This window comes from Saccostrea cucullata, unplaced genomic scaffold (assembly GCF_032062105.1).
Source record: "Saccostrea cucullata isolate Sc308-1 unplaced genomic scaffold, CSIRO_AGI_Scuc_v1 ctg1034, whole genome shotgun sequence".
NCBI classification, from domain to species: domain Eukaryota; kingdom Metazoa; phylum Mollusca; class Bivalvia; order Ostreida; family Ostreidae; genus Saccostrea; species Saccostrea cuccullata.
Window position 1 is genome coordinate 14173 of NW_026932728.1, and position 26393 is coordinate 40565.

Sequence of the window (26393 nt, forward strand, 5' to 3'; positions counted from 1 at the left end):
TTATGCTTTTCTTTAAAACCTACTTTTCTAACTAAGACTCTATCCCCAATTTCTAACTTAGAATTTCTAACTTTCCTATCAAAATTTTCTTTATTTTTATCTGCATTTTTCTTTGATTCTTCTGCGGCAACTTTATAAGAATACTGTAATCTTTCTTGGAGTTTATGTACATATGATTGGTGATCTTTTGCTCCTACATTCTGATTTCCTGGTTTGATTCCTCAGAATGCATCTAGTGACAGGCGTGGGTGCCATCCGAACATTAAGAAATGTGGAGAATACCCAGTGGCATCATTCTTGACTGAATTGTAGGCATGTACTAATGTTGTAACATAAGATTTCCAATCTGCTTTCTGGCTTTCTTCTAGTGTACTCAGCATTTTAATAAGGGTTTGGTTAAATCTTTCAACTGATCCGTTGCCTTCAGGATGGTATGGCGTTGTTCTCGATTTCTTGATGTTAGCTATCTTGCAGAATTCTTTGATGACTTTGCTTTCGAAATTTCTCCCTTGGTCGCTATGGAGTTGATCTGGAAAACTGTAATGGACAATAAAATTTTCATATAAAGCTTTAGCTGTTGTAGTCGCTAACTGGTTTTTCAATGGAACTGCGCAGGCGTATCTGGTGAAGTGATCTGTAATAACAAGGATATTTTCAAACCCCCCTTTACATTTCTCTAAGGACAAAAAATCAATACAAAGAATCTCTAATGGTTTGGTTGATGTAATGGGATGAAGATTGGCTCTTGGTCTGATAGGTGTTTTACTTCTGATACATCTCTCACAGTTCTCTACTCTGGCTCTGATATCTTGCTCTAACCCTGGATAATAAAACTCTCTGCTTTGCTAGCCAAATGGTCTTCTCTATTCCTGGGTGTCCTACTTCTTTGTGAATGCCTACGAAAACTACATCTTTGAAATGTTCTGGTAAACAAAGTTGAGTAACTTTCTCTCCATCTAAGAAGGAATTTCTGTATAAAATCTCATCAATGATCTGAAGTTTCTTTCTCTCTCTTAAATATTTCTGTACCATTTTTGTTTCTTTCCAACCCTTCTCTCCCTGCTCTAAAATCTCTATGACTCTGGCTATGGTTTTATCTTCTCTCTGTTCTTTCTTCCAGTCGATGTCTGACGTATCTGTTGCTGTAATCTCATCCGATGGAAAATTCTGGGATAGCTTACCAGTCTACATCACCCTATACGCTATACATTCATTAATTGGTGCTTCTACCTTGACGGTGTGCATGGGTATGGGTATAGGCGGACAGGTAATTTAAAACAGGTTTTGTTAGTGAATACAACTCACTCTCTCTCTCTCATACACCCCTTTCTCTCTATCATACTAAATCACGTGACATCGACAGCGAATGACAACGAAGACAGACAAACAATGAAGACTCTAAACACAAATAGGTGGATCCAACATCCAACACCTGGCTACAGTTAGCTTATGTTCCAACTACAATGAACTTTTGCTCGAAACGAAGCAAACCTGAAGGGAAAGTTAAGCATGGAAGCATGTGGAGATAATTTAGAAACATTTTCGAGCTTGAATATCCTTTAAACAACAAATTTGTGAACTTTGAAAAGTTAAAGTGCACGGCGCATGTACATGACTCCTATGAGATATTAAAATTCTCACTCATGTTTTTTTTTTACATTTTCCATCTATTTATTTCAGCTGTAGTGTGTTTTGTAGATTAGGCAAGATAAGGAAAGAAAAAATTCATGAGTGGTTAAGCTTTTATAAGTACCCTTGTTTGATAATATACCTTTTCAATATATATACCTGTATATCATTTTAGAAAAGCTTATAGCAAAGTTATGTTACTTACCCAACTGTGCCCAGTCTAGATAACTTTCTTCTAAATGCGGCGCCTCTGGCAGAATTGATCTGGAACGCAGGAAAATAACGTTTAATAGCACGTTAGCAACTCATATACCATTTTTTTAAAAACAAGATAAAAGTATCAACTTAGATCTACTTAAATCTCTTATCAGCCTAGCTGCAAATCTGTAGTGTTATGGTTTTATATATTTGTCTTTGACCATAACGCTACAGATCCCGAAATGCAAATAAGGTGCAATTCACGGCGCAATATTTTTGGGCACTTTTGGGGAGAATTTCTCTACTTTCCAGCATCGGTCAATTAACTACCTTTCACCCCCTACTTTTAGGCACATTATTTAACTACCCTGTATATGTTATCCATCTACCAACACATTATAGTCGTCTATACATGTGATAAACTCGCTTGATTAAAATTATACTTTAGATTGCTGAAAATTCACTACAAGCCTGTTTATTGCCTGTAGAGACAACTATAAATGTTTGACAGGTGGGGAAAAAATGAATATAGCAGCTACAGAATGTGTCTAGAATTAGGGAAAGAAAGGTGGTTGATTGACCAATGCAAGAAAGTGGAGAAGTTCTTCCCAAAAGTGCGCAAAAAATATTGCATCGTAAATTGCACCTTTTCTGCATTATCGGATCTGTAGCATTATGGTCAAAGACCAATATATAAAACAATAACGCTACAAATCTGCAGCTATTGTCAGCCTAAAATCCTTTAGAAATATTTTTCATTCAACGAATGAAAAAGAAATTTAAAATTCTATTGAAGAATTATAAAATAAAGGAGTAAATCCTATGAAATTATCAGTAGACATGCGATTTGAGGTGTAAATGAACAGAAACACGTACCCTATTGGTAGAAGCCCTCCGAATTGATAATGTGGATAAAGTAGGATGAATGGATTTTGTAGATTCCGTTGATAAAGAGGAATACATTGATTTTGTTGAAAAAATGGAATTTGCGGAATATAATGATTTTGTGTAAACCTTGCATAATGCGGAATAAGTGGATAGTGTTGAATGTGTGGATATTGTTGAATAAGTGGGTTTTGTGGAATAAGTGAATTTTGTGGAATAAATTGATTTGGTGGAATGAATGAACTTTGTGGAATAATTGGATACGATGGAATAAATGAACTTTGTGGAAAAATTGAATTTGGTGGAATAAGTTGAATTCGTGGAAAAACAGGACACAGACCTGAAATAATAGAAAGTGTTTTAGAAATTCTCAGTTAATTTTTGTGATTCAATGCTGTTCGATAACTTGATTTCCTTATGATTGTCTTTGATATATCTTATGCATATACTGAAATGAAAGAATGTTCATGATTTAATATATTAACCGAACAATTCATTGACAAATATTTGTCTTTCCTGACATTAAAGAATATTTGTATTCTGGTCATCAAAGGAATTCAGTACCTACTACAGTGACAGTGACAAGGTGAATTCTATCTTAGCTTTTTAAACAAAAATTTGAAATTTACAAATGTACAAGATATGTTTTAGTCTCGAAAAGGAAAAATCAAGAAAAGACTACCAACCCAGGGATTGATTGAATCCGTGATAATGGTTTTGTACTAGGATGCTCATCTGTTAACAAAATCATTTTTTCAATTTCCATTGAAAATGTAAATTAAGAATCAAATTTGAGAGAATTCTTATAGATCTTGAAGAAACTCTTACTGCGTGCATCCTGTTGTACATGTATCTCATCCAGTCGACCACACGTTGCACTGGGAAACTTGCACTCAGCATGTTTTTCAGATATCACGTACACAAATGTCTGGAATATAGGAGTTATAAAATCAAAAAAAAATGTTATGCCATAAAAAATGAAAATGTGTAAAGGGAATCAAATTTTGTTCAAATGAAGGATCGCAGCCATTTTCAAGAGGAGATGATTAGGAACTAATCAACAAATAATGGCATCATTTAAAAATCTTCTACTCAAGAACAGCAAAGCCATGATTTGCCTTATATGTATTTTTATGGAAGCATCCTCAGTTGATGTAGATTCAAGCTTGTCCACACCATGACCCTCGGAGGTAGGGGGTACAATGGATGAATAAATTTTTATATCGGAATACATAGGAAATTTCTCCATAACTATTTTTCAAGGAACAGAAGAGCTATGATTGTGATTATTTATAAGGAAGCATCCTCAGGTAGTGTTGATTAAAAAATGTTCAAATTATGACCCCCAGTGGTAGCGTGGGGTTACAATTTGGAATCATTTTTTAAAAAAAAGACATATATATATAGGAAAATATCGTTAAATATCATCTCAAGAACATCAAAGCAACGATTGGTAATATCTATATATTATATGGAGACATATTCTAGATTCAATTTTTTTTTAAATCATGAGCCCTGGGGATAGGGCAAGCCCACAATGAGTGATCAAAAACTCTATATTAAAAAAAATAGTAATTATTGCAAATAATTTCATTTATGTGACATGTTCTTGTTTTATTATGTTATTATAAAACAGTGTCTGTATTGGACATAGTTTTATACTAAGTAGCTATTCGGTTCCTTTTTTGAACTAATTTTACCCTTTTCCACGTGATCATTATTGATCCGTTTACCAAACGAGAAAGCATGGTTTATTGAACTGCTGAATTTTTCGAATTTATACCATATTTCCCAAAGAAAATTCTACAACTTTTGTTGTGATGCCATTTTGAAGATTTCGGACGATGTGATCTGCTTGTTATTTGCAGAAAAACGTCTGTAAAGTGAGTTTTTGTTGCGAAATCGGCCTTGTAAAGTTTACATGCGGGCATTAAGCATGCTGAGGAAGTCGCAATTCAAGACGACCAAAATACTTTACATGCGATTCTTACATGGATATTCTATTACTACGAGTCGTCTGGGGAATAATATGGTCAACTGAAGTAAATTTGGTAAACGATCGATAAACAGTGTCAGTGTATCTACAGTGGTGTAAAATATGTAGTAAATAATGTCGGGCTCGAGATCCCGAAAACTCTTACATACACTATGTCAGCTGTAAACATAGACCCTTCGCTGTAGGTCTCTGCTGTAAACAATAATATACAATTACATTATAGACCTGACAGTGTATAGACTTTTTCCCGGGAGGTTTTTGCAACTGGCCGTCAGTGATTCACCTACATCGTTAATCCTAACACCGCGATCAGGCCTGGAGATTTTATCAATCACACCGGTAACTTCATTCCTTTAGGAACTTTTGCCTATTTACGGTGATTTGCAATTTGCTGAGCTTAGAAAATGTGCATCTATGTGATAACATCATTTTTATTAACTGTCCATCCAAAATATCACAAGACAGTTTGCTTCTTACATTCACCTTGGCCGGGGAATAAGAACCTGTTTGTTACAGTGGAAACCTTTCACTTCTTCAAGGACTTGAATGTCAGAATCATCTACACAAACCAGATATTGATGAGTGAATATAAACAGCTCAGCAGTGACGAGTGTTACCTTTTTACAAGTTATGAGATCTCCATTGATGCTGATGTAGTATTCACTTGACACTCCTGCATTCCCAGTATAAAACAGGCCAGTATAGTATAGTACTTCTGATGAAGTCATGTGTTATCCATTAAAATTAAGTTAATTAGCTCATAATTAAAGGCTAAAGTTTTTTGGTTCCTTATATAATTTTGCAATATTTTTACCAATACAGGTATTATACTTGGTAACAAATTCTGCTTTTCCTTTTAAGAGTTTGAACAATGAATGATCTTACTCAAGTTTACTCAAGTTGTTCATGGAGCCAAAAATATTGTTTGGTGTTAGTTGCCTATATGATGTTGGTAAAATATTGTCATTATATGGGTACACAAATCGTGTATGATTCAAATTTTCAATTGTTGAATCAAGATATAGTGTACGTGGGACCACATACACATTTATCACATAAACTGTGCAGGTCATAGGCACAGCTTGTATATAGGTAGAATGATTTACATGATTTAATGCTGATATAGTATTGTTGCTAAGGGTGCACACCATAGTTTCAGGTGACCTTTTACTGAGAATTAGTGTAAAAGTGAGGTCCACATACTAGTACACTACTTATGTTTACCATGCAAACCCACCACTGATTTACACGTTATGTTGTATTTTATAATTGTGAAGGACCATATTCACATTCATTTCACTGACACATTTGGTTGACTCTTGTAGGAACATATATGCATATTTTGTGGACATGTGCAGAACAATATGCATATGTATTTTGTTGACTTGGACAAGACCATGTGCATATGTATTACCTTTTGACTCATGAAAGATTATATGCACATGCATTTTGTTGATCTGGGCAGAATTATATTCACATGTATTTTGTCGACTCATGCAGAACCATACATAATTATGCCAAATTGACATACATTTTGTTTTGTTGACTTGTACGCAACTATATGCACATGTATTTTGTTGACTTAGTCACTTGTGCAGGACCATATGCATATGTATTTTGTTGACTTAGACACTTGTGCAGGACAATATATGCACATGCAAGTTGTTGACTCATGCAGGTCCCTATGCACACATTTTTTGATGACTTGTGTAGGACCATATACACATGAATTTTTTTGAACTTTGCAGGGAAAAATGTGCAGGATCAGATGCACTTGTGTTTGTTGACTTGTGTAGGACCATATGCACATGTATTTTATTAGATTGTGCAGGACCATATGCAGAGTAATGCACTTGTGTTTGTTGATTTGTGTAGGACCATATACACATGTATTTTATTGGATTGTGCAGGACCATATGCACAATAATGCACTTGTGTTTGTTGATTTGTGCAAGACCTGCATGGTAGTATATTATGACATGCAAATTTTGAAGTGCTTTTTTGGTAATATAATGTTATAATGAGAATAATTTATGCTGCATATATGTAGACATATTCTCATGTTGGAATTTACATAACCTGTTATTCCCTGTTGATTTATTGCAGCTGTGCAATACCCAAAGTAAAATAATTAGGTCATTCTCTAAGAATTTATCTTGCATGTTCTGATTGTTCAGTTGTATAGGACATAGCTTAAAATATTGATTTAGATCAGAACACTTGATTAAAAAAATGAATATCATATACTGGATAGTAGTTTACACTTTTATTTTTCCAGCGTTACCTATCCCACCAAATTAGAAACAGACACTATCCACACTGGGTAACACTTGCAGAAGCTATATAGGCCATGTGGAAACAACAGTCAGAAATCAGATATGCATGCACAGACAACACAACAGTGGACAAACAAGTGCCCATTACCAGGACATTGCCTCAACATAGCAAAGTATTGTGGCAACAGCCACTTTAAGTTTGGGTGGTGTATTGGTTCATGTGTCTGGGGACTGCTCTGTCAACAAGTCCATTGAGTAAGATAATATCATGATCAAATGGTTTTTCACTGAATTCAATAGTTTCTGTAAAAAAAAATATATATATATATATATCCTAATTTTGAAATAATGATTTTTATACACTTCATGTCTTTTTTCAGTACATGAAGCAAACTTTAATTAATTCTTCTGAAACAGGGGTTAGAGATATGAAGCAGGGCCCAAAATTTTAAATTCCAATCACTTTAACTCAATTGACGGATGTATTTAAAAAAAAAAAAAAAAAAAAAAAACTTTAATCTAAAAACTAACCTCATTCAGGATAAAGAGATTCATTTGAATATTTCAAAGCTTTGATCAAGATCTAGTAAACTGAAAGTCATGTCAGAGGGATATTTACAAGTTTTATGTCAGATGGTACTAAACTACCTAAAATAAAACTTTCTAGAAATCAAAGAAGACTTAGGGTGATCATAGGATCATTAATATATATATTTTTAGATGGAAAAAGAAAGAAAATGGTAAAATCACAGGTCCTTTAAAAGATACACATTTTGTTGAAATCATATCTCCTATAATAGTTGTTCTACAAAATATGAAACAAAGGGTGAACACAGTTCATGAATCATCTCTATAATCAATCTCTGCAGAGCTCAGTAGTCGTCGAGCGGGACCATACGTTTGACAAATGCAAATTACCGTAGCATAATGTTATCCTAATGAGGATTTACTGTCATGCAGGATAAAATACATGCTTATTAACCCTGCAATTTCTATTGATGATGCTTTTAAACTTATGCATTCGATTGTTGTATGTAATGTTGTTTCACTATACATGGGACCATGCATGTTGAGAAAGTTGCATCACTTGGTATATGGAATATCTCAGTTAACACAGGACCATATGTGTTAAGTTGTTGCATCATGTTGTATATGGAATATTTCTCTAAACACGGGACCATACGTGTTTAGAAAGTAGATGTTTTGTACATGAAATGTTTTACTAAACACAGGACCATATACATGTTTAGTAGGTTACATCATGTTGTAATAGATATTGGCTAAACACAGGACCATATGTATTTGAATAGTTAGATCATCTTGTACATGGAATGTTTCACTAACACGGGACCATACGTGTTTAGTGGGTCACATGTTGTAAATGGAAGATTTTCTAAACACGGGACCATACGTGTTTAGTGGGTCACATGTTGTAAATTGAAGATGTTCTAAACACGGGACCATACGTGTTTAGTGGGTCACATGTTGTAAATGGAAGATTTTCTAAACACGGGACCATACGTGTTTAGTGGGTCACATGTTGTAAATGGAAGATTTTCTAAACACGGGACCATACGTGTTAAAGAATTTATACCACTTTGTATATGCTATATGTCACTGAGCACGGGGCCATACGTGTTGAGGCAGTTTCATTACTTTAAATATACACAGTATTTATTAATTTATTTGAAATGTCTCTTGCTGACATCAGTTACCAATAGTATGTCAGAGCGTTATACCATATGTATGACATTATCTGTATTGTCAGATTCCGCCAAGCCAAGCCAGAAGTTGTCTGTTGGTTCCTTATACCTATCCTCACAAATTCAAACCCTCAGTTTGGTAATCTGTTTTTCCTCTCGAGTGGTCAGAAGTTGTCTGCAGTTAAGAGGAACATTTTTATAAGTTTGACATCTCGGTTGACTGGTCAGAAGTTGTCTGCAGTCATGTGACACATTTTATGCAGCATGGTGTATGTTTGACACCTTTGTTGACTGCTTCAGAAGTTAACTGTCTGCAGTCACGAGGCATATTTTTAGGTCTAGGCAGCATGGTGTATGTTTAGCAACTTTGTTGACTGAACAAAAGTTGCCTGCAGTTAATAGGCACTTAAAGGCTGCATGGTGTTTTTTTGATACCTTTGTTGACTGGTTAGAAGTTGTCTGCAGTAAAGAGGCACATTTTGATGCAGAATGGTGTAAGTTTAACAACTCTGTTGACTGCAGCATGGTGTATGTTTGATACCTTTGTTGACTGGTCAGAAGTTGTCTGCAGTCAAGAGGCACATTTTGATGCAGAATGATGTAAGTTTAACAACTTTGTTGACTGGTCAGAAGTTGTCTGCAGTTTACAAGGTCAGTGTCCATGATTATAAATTCCCATTTTGCTGTCTGGTTAATATTTACTACAGACAGGTGTTTTGTACACTTTTTAAAATTATTTGATGTTTTGCCCTTTGTAATGTTTTCACTCAGTCTTATTGGATGTTTCTTTTTCTTGTTCACAATAACTATTGTATTGTCTTTTGAACTGAGTATATGTCAATTTAAAAAAAAGAAGATGTTTAAATGCTTTTGTATTAATCATCCTGTTGAGGAATTTTGCGTCTCCTGCCAAGACGCCTTTGGGTGGGTGGATCCAATCTCTGATTGGATTGTGGCTGTTTGTTATTTTGTTTTCCCACCTTTTTTGATGACAGGCAGCAGTTTAGAGCATTTTGTATATGTCTTCCAAACTTATGATGTTTATAAGGGGGTCAACTTAAAATGCATGTATATTGTACCTTGTGAAAGATTACAGGGTTGGAATTATTATTCTAGTCTGGTTGACCCCCCTTTTGCCTATGTACATCATGTTACAATGTCATTATGGTGCTGGGGGTCAGATTGTGTAATATTTTGACTAAGATGTGTAATACTCTATATTTGAGTCCTCCTTTTTCTGACCCCCAATTTGTTAAATGTGTTTTACTTTTCCGTCATTTACTTTAATAAATGACATATTTCACTTCAGCATGATGTTATTTGTTTTTGCCTGTTTATCAAAAAACAAGCTCAGTCGTTTGGCAGGAGAACTAAGGAACATAAAATAGTAATTATTGCAAATAATTTCATTTATGTGACATGTTCTTGTTTTATTATGTTATTATAAAACAGTGTCTGTATTGGACATAGTTTTATACTAAGTAGCTATTCGGTTCCTTTTTTGAACTAATTTTACCCTTTTCCACGTGATCATTATTGATCCGTTTACCAAACGAGAAAGCATGGTTTATTGAACTGCTGAATTTTTCGAACCCACCATCCACCCCTTCTGCCACCAATGCTTGTAATTTCTTTCAGGTTGATATTTTTGTTGTTATGTTTTACCAATCCTTTTTGATAGTGTTTGAATGGGTTTAAAAGAGATTTATAGTACTTATTTCTACCGCAGGTTCTTACTGAACAAGTAAACTTTTTGTACATTGTAATAAATGGCAAATCCATGTATTAGGTTACTGAGAATGAGTCCGACATTTATTTTGTGTACCTCGCAATTTTGCTTATGTCTGCAGGTTTCCATATGATTTTTCAGCATAAAGCAGTGTGGCTTTTTATATATGGTTTTTCCTCGGCGGTGAGAGAAACATAGTTGTGTTCAATTTAATGCCTGCGCGATTGTATTGTTATTGGCTGTTTGTTATTTTGTTTTCCCACCTTTTTTGATGACAGGCAGCAGTTTAGAGCATTTTGTATATGTCTTCCAAACTTATGATGTTTATAAGGGGGTCAACTTAAAATGCATGTATATTGTACCTTGTGAAAGATTACAGGGTTGGAATTATTATTCTAGTCTGGTTGACTGACCCCCCTTTTGCCTATGTACATCATGCTACAATGTCATTATGGTGCTGGGGGTCAGATTGTGTAATATTTTGACTAAGATGTGTAATACTCTATATTTGAGTCCTCCTTTTTCTGACCCCCAATTTGTTAAATGTGTTTTACTTTTCCGTCATTTACTTTAATAAATGACATATTTCACTTCAGCATGATGTTATTTGTTTTTGCCTGTTTATCAAAAAACAAGCTCAGTCGTTTGGCAGGAGAACTAAGGAACATAAATCTCTTTTTCTAAGAAAAAGCAATGCTATGATTAGTTAAATCTTAATTGAAGCATCCTCAAATAGGTTTTATTCAAGTTTGTTCGAGTCATGACCCCTGAGGTAGGATGGGCCACAATTGGGGATTCCATTTTACAAAGGAACAATATATAGGAAAAAAATTCTCAAGTACAGAGAAACCATAATTAGTAATATTGATATGCATCCTCTGGTAGTGTAAAGTCAAACTGATTCAAATAAGGGCACAAAGAGTAAAGCTGGTCCACAATTGGAGTCAAGATTTTGCAAATTAATAAAGAAAAATCGTTTACTCAAAAAAGCAAAGCCATTTGTTATATTTATATGGATATGGAAGCATCATCAGGTTGTTTGAAATTCGTCACCTTTTTTTCAATATTGAATACTGTGCTTAGCTGATCGATGTGGTCCATAAGCCTCTTGTTAATTGCAACTGTATATTACTGTGCAGGAAAGAATGTACTGTAGCACTTGCGTAAAATTTAAATCGTCACTATAGTTCTGACGGGTTTTTCTCATGGCGTGCCGGCACATTAAAAATTGTTTTTATGCATGTTTTCCATAAAGTGGGTGTAAATTACTTACTTGTTTAGCTTCAACTGTCGAAATTAAGTGTGTGTCATCTGGTCTACATCTACTAAGAAAATAATTGTGTGAAAACATGGAATATTTATGGCTCATAATGTATTTTAACTTGAAAAACGTTATTCGAGAACAAAAACTGGCTTTAAAAAATAATAGGGGTATATAAATTATATGTTGTTACATCCGACTTGTAAAAAATATGTGCCTTGTAAGAATTCATAATGCAAACAAGAACAAAAAGTATTTCAGAATATTTTCAACATGATGTTTTCGAAAATGAAATTTGAGGGACCAAAATTTATCCCCTCACAAATAGCTTAAAAAAAACCCACCATGCAACCACGTTATCAAAATTGGCCAACCAGATAGGAATCATTGACACGAAACAACTGAGGTTTAAAGCTCTTTCCAAACACCACATTGCTCTTATACAATGAAACTTAGATTCTTCTGGAGAATGGATTTTGTAACAATGTTTTTATAATATTTTTTTTCAAATAAAAGGCGCCCTGAAGGATAAGATTTCTATGCTGGATACATTTAATAGAATATGAAAGAAACCTAAAACTTATTGAAATACCGTAATGTTTATGTTCAGTTTCAAATGCATTGAAAATATTGAATGTAACAGAGCGATCAAAGGTTCTAGTGTTTGAAATTTATTCAATACTTTTCATCTGATGTAACTTTTGATTTATAGGTACAAGAATGAGTATTTCTATAAGTAGCAATATGAACATGATGGATATGGAGATAACGAACAGTATTCGATATCAAAGTCCGTAAAACAATACAAAATTGGAGCAGAGCGAACACGGACCTCCAAAACATCAGAGGTGGAATCAGCTGCCATTAATAAATGATAAATGACAGAAGGTAAACGCAGTGAATAATAAAAACATGGTAAAATATTTTACAAAATGCTCTAAAGGATATCCGATCCTCAGCCAGGAAAAATAACTCCAAAAATTAATATTTAATTTAAAATACATCATTGTGAAGGTTGAAAAAGAAATCTTTTCATGCAATAATTTTCATTTAATTCATCTGTATACGATTCAAAGATTTTGAAAGTCTTAGAAAAGGTTTATAAACATTGACATTTGCACCTTATAAAAGGGAAAAATACAGTTTTAGAGAAATAAGATTTTCCTGAATCCAACCTTTGTTACCAATGCTTATTAGCATGATATTAAATAAGAAGTGGTTTGTGGGTGTCTTGCAATGATAGCAAAAGCCTTTTACACTATGTATTACATAATACATGAAGGGAAAAGAAGAAAAAATATACCAAATAAGCTTTAAAAGCATGACATTTCTCCGAATGCCTGGATACCTATAGATTTTTAATTTCAGATGTATTTGTATAAATCTAAATTAGAAAATGCATTGCTTATATTCCAATTCGCCTTTTCTGCAAAAATATTGGAGATTTGAAAATTTCCCCTACATAATATGATTAACTTTAATCTTTAACTTTAAGGAAATACTGTGGATGAATTTACATTCATGTTGTAACTTTATTGGTTTGAAAATATTTTATTGACAAAAGTCAAAGGGATCGGACACAAGTTCTAGCAACTTAGGTAGTCCTCTCCCATAACTTTATGGATTCAGAGATTCTTTTTATGAGTATTTTTGATCACTTAATTGCTAATTTTATATACATGTGAATCGGACTACCCTAATTTATAACTTTATTCAAGAAGTAAATTACTACCAAATCAATACTTCTAAGACCCCCATCCTGAAAAATAAACAAACAAAATAAAGCCAAAAAACGAAACAACAAAATAAAAAAAAAAAAACGTTTACCTACCTAAACTACTTCATCAATAAGTGGAATCCAACGTTAAACCAACGAAACAAACGCAGATCCTATACTCAGTTGGTATATACAAGGAATGATCAAAAAGTTCGCGAACTAATTGAATAACTTCAATAAAAGAAACAATATTTGGTTTCCTTGTTGATTATATTTTAAAGCTGTCCTCTCCGATTTCAATGCACTTCTGTTACCGTTCTGCTCATGCGCCATTCACGTGATAAAGGCAGTCACGTGACCCCTCCGCAGCGTTCTGTCACAAAAGGTGAAATATTTTTCTGAGTTTTAAAATTTTTTTCCATGTAAGTCAATTTTTATATCAAGAACATTTATGTTCCTTAGTTCTCCTGCCAAACGACTGAGCTTGTTTTTTTAATAAACAGGCAAAAACAAATAACATCATGCTGAAGTGAAATATGTCATTTATTAAAGTAAATGACGGAAAAGTAAAACACATTTAACAAATTGGGGGTCAGAAAAAGGAGGACTCAAATATAGAGTATTACACATCTTAGTCAAAATATTACACAATCTGACCCCCAGCACCATAATGACATTGTAACATGATGTACATAGGCAAAAGGGGGGTCAACCAGACTAGAATAATAATTCCAACCCTGTAATCTTTCACAAGGTACAATATACATGCATTTTAAGTTGACCCCCTTATAAACATCATAAGTTTGGAAGACATATACAAAATGCTCTAAACTGCTGCCTGTCATCAAAAAAGGTGGGAAAACAAAATAACAAACAGCCAATAACAATACAATCGCGCAGGCATTAAATTGAACACAACTATGTTTCTCTCACCGCCGAGGAAAAACCATATATAAAAAGCCACACTGCTTTATGCTGAAAAATCATATGGAAACCTGCAGACATAAGCAAAATTGCGAGGTACACAAAATAAATGTCGGACTCATTCTCAGTAACCTAATACATGGATTTGCCATTTATTACAATGTACAAAAAGTTTACTTGTTCAGTAAGAACCTGCGGTAGAAATAAGTACTATAAATCTCTTTTAAACCCATTCAAACACTATCAAAAAGGATTGGTAAAACATAACAACAAAAATATCAACCTGAAAGAAATTACAAGCATTGGTGGCAGAAGGGGTGGATGGTGGGTTCGAAAAATTCAGCAGTTCAATAAACCATGCTTTCTCGTTTGGTAAACGGATCAATAATGATCAAGTGGAAAAGGGTAAAATTAGTTCAAAAAAGGAACCGAATAGCTACTTAGTATAAAACTATGTCCAATACAGACACTGTTTTATAATAACATAATAAAACAAGAACATGTCACATAAATGTTATTTATGTTCATAAATAATTTTATGCCCATTTCTTGTGTATTGAAAGTGGGAAAAGCGAGATAACTCTAATACTTTTGTGCGTACTTGTTTTTGGAACAACCTCAGTATCAGATTGAGTACAATCAGTGGCAGCGCCATATTTGTATGGAAATACAATTTTATTTTTGAACAAGCAAGTTGGCTTACAGCATATCCAGTGCACAGTTAATACATTTGATGGACTTCTCGTGGTGTGATCTTTTGGATTTCCAAGGAATTCAGCACATTTGTAAGTGTTAAAAGACGAGACTTGAAATTCGGTCTTGGCACACGTGGAAGGCCTACGTGCGTTCCGATTTTTCATCATTCGTAACCTGTGTTGTCCCAACGATCATTGTTTTGTACTGTGTTCTTCCTTCATCAAGATGTCTGTATTAATATTTGGTGACTCACACATTCGACGCTTATATCATTATGCGAGGAATCAGAGACAACATTCAAACAATTATATTTAATGTACAAAATGTAGAGATTTCGGTCATTGGGATTAGTGGGGGCAGAATAGGTCGAATTATGGACATTAGAGTGCTAGAAGAGGAGACTCAAAGGAACCGACCACAGAAGCTAATTTTACATATTGCGGGAAACGATATCGACCAGCCGCAGGCTGATGAGGACTCGGTTAGGGAGATTGTGTCAAAAATAATGGCGACATGTGACTTGTTTTTAAACCGGTATCATTTAAATAAGATATATGTGTGTCAGTTGTTACCAAGATATTCCACCAGACACTGCCGAGTTGTTTTATATAATAAGTTAATAGTCTTGGCAAATCAACTTTTAAAAGAAGAAGTTAAAAACAGAAGGCAGGTTGTGTACTGGAAGTTAAAGGGCTTGAAGAACTCTGTAGTGAAAAACTTTTGTGATGGTGTGCACATGAACCATATTAGCAATGTGAAATATTACAGGACAATCAGGGGTGCTGTGATACATAGTACAAGTGATAGCTAGATAAATATTTTGTATGTCATTTAGCCATATAACAATTATGGTTAATTTGCATCTTAAGTTTATGAAACAGGCAATATATGTATATGTACCTTAGCCTTAGTACCCTAGTGACTTAGAACAGCTTACAAAATGGAGAGCCAGTCCAAGAGTGGGAAATACAGCAAGGGACCCTTGTGATCAAGCATTTATTTTTACTTAGAACAGTAAGTCTGGAAACTTTTTCTACTGCATGAGTTGCAGAAGAGCCTGTGATAATTTGCCACATGTTCAAGTATGAGTGGTAATTTTGCCACATTACTGAACAATTAGTGGTATTTTAATGTATTACTGAATCTTGATAATTTTATCAAGTTACAAATGCGATAATTCTATCGCTATGCTTTACAATAAGTGATAATTTTATCACGTCTTGATCAGTGCTGAATCTTGATAATTCTATCAAGTTATAAATGCGATAATTCTATCGCAATTGGTGATAATTTTATCACGTTGTCAATAGTGCTGAATCTTGATAATTCTATCAAGTTACAAATGCGATAATTCTATCGCTATGCTTTACAGTTAGTGATAATTTTATCACGTCTTGATTAGTGCTGAATCTTGATAATTCTATCAAGTTATAAATGCGATAATTCTATCGCAGTTAGTGATAATTTTATCACGTCTTCATTAGTGCTGAATCTTGTTAATTTTATCAATTATAATGCGATAATTCTATCGCTATGCTTCACTAGGGATAGTGAATTAATTAGTGATATTGCAATGGTTTCTTGATACATTGTGTAGCTATATTTCACTAGTGCACTGTAATTATACAGATTATTTTAAGATATAAACAATAATTTGTATAAAGAACTACCCTAGAGTCAGGTCTAATGGGTAATTTTATCCTATTGCCTGATTTGGGCTAATATTTGGATGAGTAAATCAGCAATAATTTTGCCACATTAATCAATAGCTGATAATTTTATCAGTCATAGATAGGTTGAATTCTTGACATGATTTGTATGAATTAGGCATACATGCTAACATCCATTTACAGAGATGAGTACCGGTAATAGGCCTACAGACTATGGGGGTGGTTACAAAGCCAGTTAATTTACAACAAGAGGAAGTCGCAAGTGACACTCCAACAAGCAACAATCATTCAAGCCAATTAGAAGATGGCAATTTTACCAAGTAATTCAGGTACTAATTAACAAACAGCATCTAAGGAGTTATCACTTAGCGCAGGGGTTAAGAATCCCAGTATCATTTGGCCATTGGATCTCGGTGTAGATTCTAAGATAAAAAGCAAAATCTGGGGAAATGAATTTGTTGACTGGAAATTTGTTAGGAATCAAAAATAAGAATAATTATAAAGGCTTTGAAATCAGTGAAAACTTAGAAGGGGAGTGTGAAATCAAGCCCAAAAAGCAAACATTAAATTCAGAAATCCATAGTGAGGCATTGGCTATCAGTTTGGGTAAATCCAAAGTAGGTCTAAATTCTGGGTTTCTGGTGTTCATAATAAATTCAAATCTGTTCAATATCAGGAGGTAGAAGATGCAGTAGGTTTAATGCGCACATATGGGAAAAATTGTGGGTTGTTTAAACTGGATATTCAGAATGCATTTAAAATCATTCCAATACATTGTTCAGATTGGGAATTGTTGGGTTTTACTTTAGACAATGAATACTATTTTGACAAAACTCTCCCTACGTGACTTAGTTTTTCTTGTCAGTTATTTGAAGAATTCAGTACTGCAGTACATTGGGTATGTGAAAACAAGTTAGGCTTACATGGGAGACTAGTTCATGTTTTTTTTCAAGGATATTGGTATTCCAATTAAGGAGTTAAAAACTGTCCTTCCCTGCACTTCGCTTATATTTTTGGGTATTGAGTTGGATTCTATTTTGATAGAGTCATGTTTACCACAAGACAAGTTAACTAAAGCTAGACACCTAATATAAATTCACAAGTCTAAAAAATCTATAACATTACTAGAGTTACAGTCTGTAATAGGTCTGTTAAACTTCGCCTGTTCAGTGGTCATTCCAGGACGCCCATTTCCTAGGCGGCTAATTGATCTGTCAATTGAGTTAACTCAACCTTTTCATCATAAGAGATTGAATAAGGAAGCTCGGGCGGATTTAAATGCTTGGGGTTTGTTTTTGGAGCATTTACATGGCAAGTCGCTGTTTTCATCAGAGCAATGGGACAATTCTGACTCATTACAGTTGTATATGGATGCAAGTAACATTGGTTTCTGTGGTTATTTACGAAATCAGTATTTTAGTGGTATATGGCCTAAAACTTATCATATTACAATAAAAGGAGTTATTCCCCAGCGTACTTGCATTTCAGCTTTGGGCAGATCAGTTAGAAAATTGATGTATTATTAAATTTTTTTCACGGATAATGATGCTGTTGGGCACATCATCAACAAACAAACCTAAAGAAAAGTCAATCATGGTTCTTGTTTGTCGTTTAGTAGTGCAAGATTTAAAACACAATATTTTATTTCAAGGAAGACATGTACCGGGTTTAGATAATGTTTTAGCTTATCATCTTTCTCGCCAGCAGATTCCACAGTCCCTACAAATATTTTCCCACAACAACCCTGTAGCATGCCATAACAACGGGGACAATCTCAAAGTTTAGAATCAATAGCTTCAGACCTAATAAATCAGTCATTAGCATCATCAACTTATAATACTTATCAAAGGGCAATTGAATATTACCATTGTTTGGTGTCAACATTTTGCTTTGCCAAGGAAAGGTGTACCAGCAAAAGCAAAGATATCATTTTGTTTATAGTTTATTGTTACTGGCAACCTATGTTTCAGCATTAAGTATTCAACATAAGATAAGGAATATGAAAGGCCCAACTTTTAGTGAAAAAATGTTTAAAAGGTTACAAGAATAAGACAAGCTTAGTGGACCCTAGGTTACCTATAACACCAATCATTCTTAAACAGCTGATAGCTTCTTTACAATATACAACAAATTTATATTTTGTACAGGTACTTATGAAAAGTGTGTATTTAGTGGCATTTCACTGTTTTCTTAGGATTGTAGAATTTACAGCTTCAAAAGACAGAAATTGTCATTTATTGTCAGTACAATCTGTACATTTTTTAGAAAATACTTCAGACTGCCCAATAGGGTTGGAGTTGACTATGAAAACTTTCAAACATGGTAAATTGATATCTTCCACTTTGCATGTGGAAAATGACAGCAAAGATAACACAATATGTCCTGTTCAGGCCCTATAGACATATTTTCAATTACGAAAACCAACTTCTGGTCCTCTTTTTACTTTCATGGATGGGTCACCGGAAATATTGTACAGATCAGTTATGTTTGTCATTAAATTGGTGTGGGTTAGATTGTAAACGATATAAAGGTCACAGCTTTAGAATCAGAGCAGCCACAACGGCTTTTTCCAATGGATTTCTAGAGCAAAAAATTAAAGCAATGGGGCGGTGGTCATCAGACGCTTTCAAAAAGTACATTCGAATCCCCTTTGTAAACCTTTGACCGCTCACGAGGTGAGGTTGAGGTAATGAGTTATGACCATGGTGACAAGAGCATCTGGTCAGATTATAATTCATGACATTTCAAATCTACTCTGAGTTGAGTTCCTATAAAATAGTGAGTAATTTGTTAACTTGTTTGGTTGATTGCAATCAAGTGTTTTAATTACTGGTGTCACAAAATTATACCCAATCATGGTGACAAGAGCATCTGGTCAGATTATAATTCATGACATTTCAATTCTACTTTGAGTTGAGTTCCTATAAAATAGTAAGTAATTTGTTAACTTGTTTGGTTGATTGCAATCAAGTGTTTTTAATTACTGGTGTCACAAAATTATACCTAATCATGGTGACAAGAGCATCTGGTCAGATTATAATTCATGACATTTCAAATCTACTTTGAGTTGAGTTCCTATAAAATAGTGAGTAATTTATTTGGTTGATGTCAATCAAGTGTTTTAATTACTGGTGTCACAAATTTAAACCCAATCATGGTGACAAGAGCATCTGATTGTAAAATAAATATCAGACCAGTAATAGAGAATATGAGGGTTTGGACAATTGTCAAAATATGTGAACAAGTTTGACACATTATCTGTTTCAGGAAAGAGGAAATTGGCTTAGAAAAAACATTTTCAACCATGATGACAGGAGCATCTGGTTGTATCAAGAAGTAGTAAAGTTTTGATGTAATTATGCATTTAACAAAGTTTGTGTACAATGTTTAATAATATGGTATTGTTTTACAAGAGTTGAATAGTTTCTTTGTATGTTGGTAAGGTGTTATTTTTCATTGTTTGTATCCAGTTTGTATGAATTTTTAGGAATACTTCTATTGTAGTATGATTTAGACTCGCACTAGGGTTGGGTGGGGATTACTGCTGATGACAGTTCAGATCTGCCTGTCATTGGCAGTAAGTGGCATTTTTACCTTACCCCACCTTTGATGTAAACATTTTATACAGTAAGGTTTTGATCTATTTGGAAGTTGCATGTAGTGATATTGGTATCACTGCAAGGTTTATAAATGTAAATCTATCAAACTACATTTTCATTTTTGTAATAGTTTTACAAAATTGTCATTTGATAATGAATGACCTTTTTCAACTTCAAACGGTGTTGTGTTGGTATCAGATAGTGTAATATTACATCAAACAGAGCAACCTTTAGTGCGAGTATCAGGAAGATGGGCATAAATGAAATTATTTGCAATAATTACTATTTTATGTTCCTTAGTTCTCCTGCCAAACGACTGAGCTTGTTTTTTGATAAACAGGCAAAAACAAATAACATCATGCTGAAGTGAAATATGTCATTTATTAAAGTAAATGACGGAAAAGTAAAACACATTTAACAAATTGGGGGTCAGAAAAAGGAGGACTCAAATATAGAGTATTACACATCTTAGTCAAAATATTACACAATCTGACCCCCAGCACCATAATGACATTGTAACATGATGTACATAGGCAAAAGGGGGGTCAACCAGACTAGAATAATAATTCCAACCCTGTAATCTTTCACAAGGTACAATATACATGCATTTTAAGTTGACCCCCCTTATAAACATCATAAGTTTGGAAGACATATACAAAATGCTCTAAACTGCTGCCTGTCATCAAAAAAGGTGGGAAAACAAAATAACAAACAGCCACAATCCAATCAGAGATTGGATCCACCCACCCAAAGGCGTCTTGGCAGGAGACGCAAAATTCCTCAACAGGATGATTAATACAAAAGCATTTAAACATCTTCTTTTTTTTAAATTGACATATACTCAGTTCAAAAGACAATACAATAGTTATTGTGAACAAGAAAAAGAAACATCCAATAAGACTGAGTGAAAACATTACAAAGGGCAAAACATCAAATAATTTTAAAAAGTGTACAAAACACCTGTCTGTAGTAAATATTAACCAGACAGCAAAATGGGAATTTATAATCATGGACACTGACCTTGTAAACTGCAGACAACTTCTGACCAGTCAACAAAGTTGTTAAACTTACATCATTCTGCATCAAAATGTGCCTCTTGACTGCAGACAACTTCTGACCAGTCAACAAAGGTATCAAACATACACCATGCTGCAGTCAACAGAGTTGTTAAACTTACACCATTCTGCATCAAAATGTGCCTCTTTACTGCAGACAACTTCTAACCAGTCAACAAAGGTATCAAACAAACACCATGCAGCCTTTAAGTGCCTCTTAACTGCAGGCAACTTTTGTTCAGTCAACAAAGTTGCTAAACATACACCATGCTGCCTAGACCTAAAAATATGCCTCGTGACTGCAGACAGTTAACTTCTGAAGCAGTCAACAAAGGTGTCAAACATACACCATGCTGCATAAAATGTGTCACATGACTGCAGACAACTTCTGACCAGTCAACCGAGATGTCAAACTTATAAAAATGTTCCTCTTAACTGCAGACAACTTCTGACCACTCGAGAGGAAAAACAGATTACCAAACTGAGGGTTTGAATTTGTGAGGATAGGTATAAGGAACCAACAGACAACTTCTGGCTTGGCTTGGCGGAATCTGACAATACAGATAATGTCATACATATGGTATAACGCTCTGACATACTATTGGTAACTGATGTCAGCAAGAGACATTTCAAATAAATTAATAAATACTGTGTATATTTAAAGTAATGAAACTGCCTCAACACGTATGGCCACGTGCTCAGTGACATATAGCATATACAAAGTGGTATAAATTCCTTAACACGTATGGTCCCGTGTTTAGAAAATCTACCAATTACAACATGTGACCCACTAAACACGTATGGTCCCGTGTTTAGAAAATCTTCCATTTACAACATGTGACCCACTAAACACGTATGGTCCCGTGTTTAGAAAATCTTCCATTTACAACAGTGACCCACTAAACACGTATGGTCCCGTGTTTAGAAAATCTTCAATTTACAACATGTGACCCACTTAACACGTATGGTCCCGTGTTTAGAAAATCTTCCATTTACAACATGTGACCCACTAAACACGTATGGTCCCGTGTTTAGAAAATCTTCCATTTACAACATGTGACCCACTAAACACGTATGGTCCCGTGTTTAGAAAATCTTCCATTTACAACATGTGACCTACTAAACACGTATGGTCCCGTGTTTAGAACATCTTCCATTTACAACATGTGACCCACTAAACACGTATGGTCCCGTGTTTAGAAAATCTTCCATTTACAACATGTGACCCACTAAACACGTATGGTCCCGTGTTTAGAAAATATTCCATTTACAACATGTGACCCACTTAACACGTATGGTCCCGTGTTTAGAAAATCTTCCATTTACAACATGTGACCCACTAAACACGTATGGTCCCGTGTTTAGAAAATCTTCCATTTACAACATGTGACCCACTAAACACGTATGGTCCCGTGTTTAGAACATCTTCAATTTACAACATGTGACCCACTAAACACGTATGGTCCCGTGTTTAGAAAATCTTCCATTTACAACATGTGACCCACTAAACACGTATGGTCCCGTGTTACTGAAACATTCCATGTACAAGATGATCTAACTATTCAAATACATATGGTCCTGTGTTTAGCCAATATCTATTACAACATGATGTAACCTACTAAACATGTATATGGTCCTGTGTTTAGTAAAACATTTCATGTACAAAACATCTACTTTCTAAACACGTATGGTCCCGTGTTTAGAGAAATATTCCATATACAACATGATGCAACAACTTAACACATATGGTCCTGTGTTAACTGAGATATTCCATATACCAAGTGATGCAACTTTCTCAACATGTATGGTCCCACGTATAGTGAAACAACATTACATACAACAATCGAATGCATAAGTTTAAAAGCATCATCAATAGAAATTGCAGGGTTAATAAGCATGTATTTTATCCTGCATGACAGTAAATCCTCATTAGGATAACATTATGCTACGGTAATTTGCATTTGTCAAACGTATGGTCCCGCTCGACGACTACTGAGCTCTGCAGAGATTGATTATAGAGATGATTCATGAACTGTGTTCACCCTTTGTTTCATATTTTGTAGAACAACTATTATAGGAGATATGATTTCAACAAAATGTGTATCTTTTAAAGGACCTGTGATTTTACCATTTTCTTTCTTTTTCCATCTAAAAATATATATATTAATGATCCTATGATCACCCTAAGTCTTCTTTGATTTCTAGAAAGTTTTATTTTAGGTAGTTTAGTACCATCTGACATAAAACTTGTAAATATCCCTCTGATATGACTTTCAGTTTACTAGATCTTGATCAAAGCTTTGAAATATTCAAATGAATCTCTTTATCCTGAATGAGGTTAGTTTTTAGATTAGGGTTTTTTTTTTTTTTTTTTTTTTTTTTTTTTTAAATGCATCCGTCAATTGAGTTAAAGTGATTGGAATTTAAAATTTTAGGCCCTGCTGCATATCTCTAACCCCTGTTTCAGAAGAATTAACTAAAGTTTGCTTCATGTACTGAAAAAAGACATGAAGTGTATAAAAATCATTATTTCAAAATTAGGATATATATATATATATATTTTTTACAGAAACTATTGAATTAAGTGAAAAACCATTCGATCATGATATTATCTTACTCAATGGACTTGTTGACAGAGCAGTCCCCAGAAACATGAACCAATACACCACCCAAACTTAAAGTGGCTGTTGCCACAATACTTTGCTATGTTGAGGCAATGTCCTTGGTAATGGGCACTTGTTTGTCCACTGTTGTGTTGTCTGTGCATGCATATCTGATTTCTGACTGTTGTTTCCACATGGCCTATATAGCTTCTGCAAGTGTTACCCAGCGTGGATAGTGTCTGTTTCTAATTTGGTGGGATAGGTAACTCTGGAAAAATAAAAGTGTAAACTACTATCCAGTATATGATATTCATTTTTTTAATCAAGTGTTCTGATCTAAATCAATATTTTAAGCCATGTCCTTTACAACTGAACAATCAGAACATGCAAGATAAATTCTTAGAGAATGACATAATTATTTTACTTTGGGTATTGCACAGCTGCAATAAATCAACAGGGAATAACAGGTTATGTAAATTCCAACATGAGAATATGTCTACATATATGCAGCATAAATTATTCTTATTATAACATTATATTACCAAAAAAGCACTTCAAAATTTGCATGTCATAATATACTACCATGCAGGTCTTGCACAAATCAACAAACACAAGTGCATTATTGTGCATATGGTCCTGCACAATCCAATAAAATACATGTGTATATGGTCCTACACAAATCAACAAACACAAGTGCATTACTCTGCGTATGGTCCTGCACAATCTAATAAAATACATGTGCATATGGTCCTACACAAGTCAACAAACACAAGTGCATCTGATCCTGCACATTTTTCCATGCAAAGTTCAACAAAATTCATGTGTATATGGTCCTACACAAGTCATCAAAAAATGTGTGCATAGGGACCTGCATGAGTCAACAACTTGCATGTGCATATATTGTCCTGCACAAGTGTCTAAGTCAACAAAATACATATGCATATGGTCCTGCACAAGTGACTAAGTCAACAAAATACATGTGCATATAGTTGCGTACAAGTCAACAAAACAAAATGTATGTCAATTTGGCATAATTATGTATGGTTCTGCATGAGTCGACAAAATACATGTGAATATAATTCTGCCCAGATCAACAAAATGCATGTGCATATAATCTTTCATGAGTCAAAAGGTAATACATATGCACATGGTCTTGTCCAAGTCAACAAAATGCATATGCATATTGTTCTGCACATGTCCACAAAATATGCGTATATGTTCCTACAAGAGTCAACCAAATGTGTCAGTGAAATGAATATGAATATGGTCCTTCACAATCATAAAATACAACATAACGTGTAAATCAGTGGTGGGTTTGCATGGTAAACATAAGTAGTGTACTGTAGAATCACAAATTTTCGTGGGGATAAAATTTCGTTGATTTGTCATCAAAAATAGTTTCGTGGGCATTTAATTTCGTTATTTTTAAATTAATCCTACTCAATATGAAGTCATACGAGGGTCATTCAAAAAGTTCGTAGACTTTTGTCCTAACTTTTTTATTTAACGTCATATTCTATCCAAATTTGGTACAAATATTTTAACAACAGATTCAAATAATTTGAGTAAAAAAAATGGAATGTATCCTCATATTTATTAAAATTACCAAGGATTTAGAACAGCAAAAATGGGGTCACGGAGCACCGTCAAAATTGAGTAATTTTCTAATTTTCACTTTATAGTATTTACAGCTATACCTCTAATAAATGGAGCTGAAACGTAATAAAATTTACATGTTTAATTAAAGTATTGCTGTATTAATTAAAATTAAATCAGGTTATGTAATATATCGTTCCATTTAAAAGATATCAGCTTCTAAATACATATTGACTTGATTTAAAAAGGCAAAAAACAATGACGTTGGAGGACGTCACGGAGCAGCAAGTAGCAATAAAATTAGACTTTACATTCGGGAAACTTTTTCTACAAGCTTAAAAAATCCTTATAAATCAGGATCTGTATGAAAAAAAATCTGTGTATTTGTATTCAGTTGAAAATACAATTTTTGAGTGGTAGCGACTTTGAATCTGACGATGGATTGTCTGGAAAGAAACAGGTTAAAGTTAAAAATATTGTCAAAAGAGTTAGGAACGTCATTGAACGTGATGTGTGCTTCAATGTTGCAGAAATAATAAAGTTGCATGGTAAATCAAAGAATTTGAAAACAATAACATTCTAATTCAAGCTATATTTGTACAATTGTTAGCAAACCAGGTGTTAAGTATTGTGGATAAGAGTTTTGAATGGAGAAGACGCAACAAACCGTGTTTGAAATAACAAAAATGTGTATACTTTTGACAAACTTTCTCAGCGTTGTTTTTGACGTTACAATATTGGTTAACCGTGCTCCGTGGTAACAAAACATGTTGCTTTTAATTTTGGCTAATGTGAGTTCTGTTTAATCAAATGGAATGAAACTTCACACTTCGACAAAATAAATGTTTATGTTTAC

General features: G+C 34.1%; 2 long non-coding RNA genes across 3 annotated transcripts; one reads left to right on the forward strand and one right to left on the reverse strand.

The window, feature by feature from the left end:
• Positions 1-1857: 1857 nt before the first annotated feature.
• LOC134235942 (uncharacterized) lies at positions 1858-13595 on the reverse strand. Its single transcript, XR_009985504.1, has 6 exons — positions 13509-13595; positions 11690-11732; positions 3541-3640; positions 3399-3447; positions 2704-3052; positions 1858-1893 (listed from the first exon to the last, which is right to left on the reverse strand). It is a non-coding gene; the product is annotated as an uncharacterized LOC134235942 (long non-coding RNA).
• A 1299-nt stretch (positions 13596-14894) lies between these two features.
• Positions 14895-20107, forward strand: LOC134235929 (uncharacterized). Of its 2 annotated transcripts, XR_009985502.1 has the most exons (4): positions 14897-15107; positions 15963-16028; positions 16868-17013; positions 19952-20107. It is a non-coding gene; the product is annotated as an uncharacterized LOC134235929 (long non-coding RNA). The 2 variants fall into 2 exon arrangements; XR_009985501.1 differs by lacking the exon at positions 19952-20107 and having other exon boundaries at positions 14895-15107; positions 16868-18116.
• The last annotated feature ends 6286 nt before the right edge of the window (positions 20108-26393 follow it).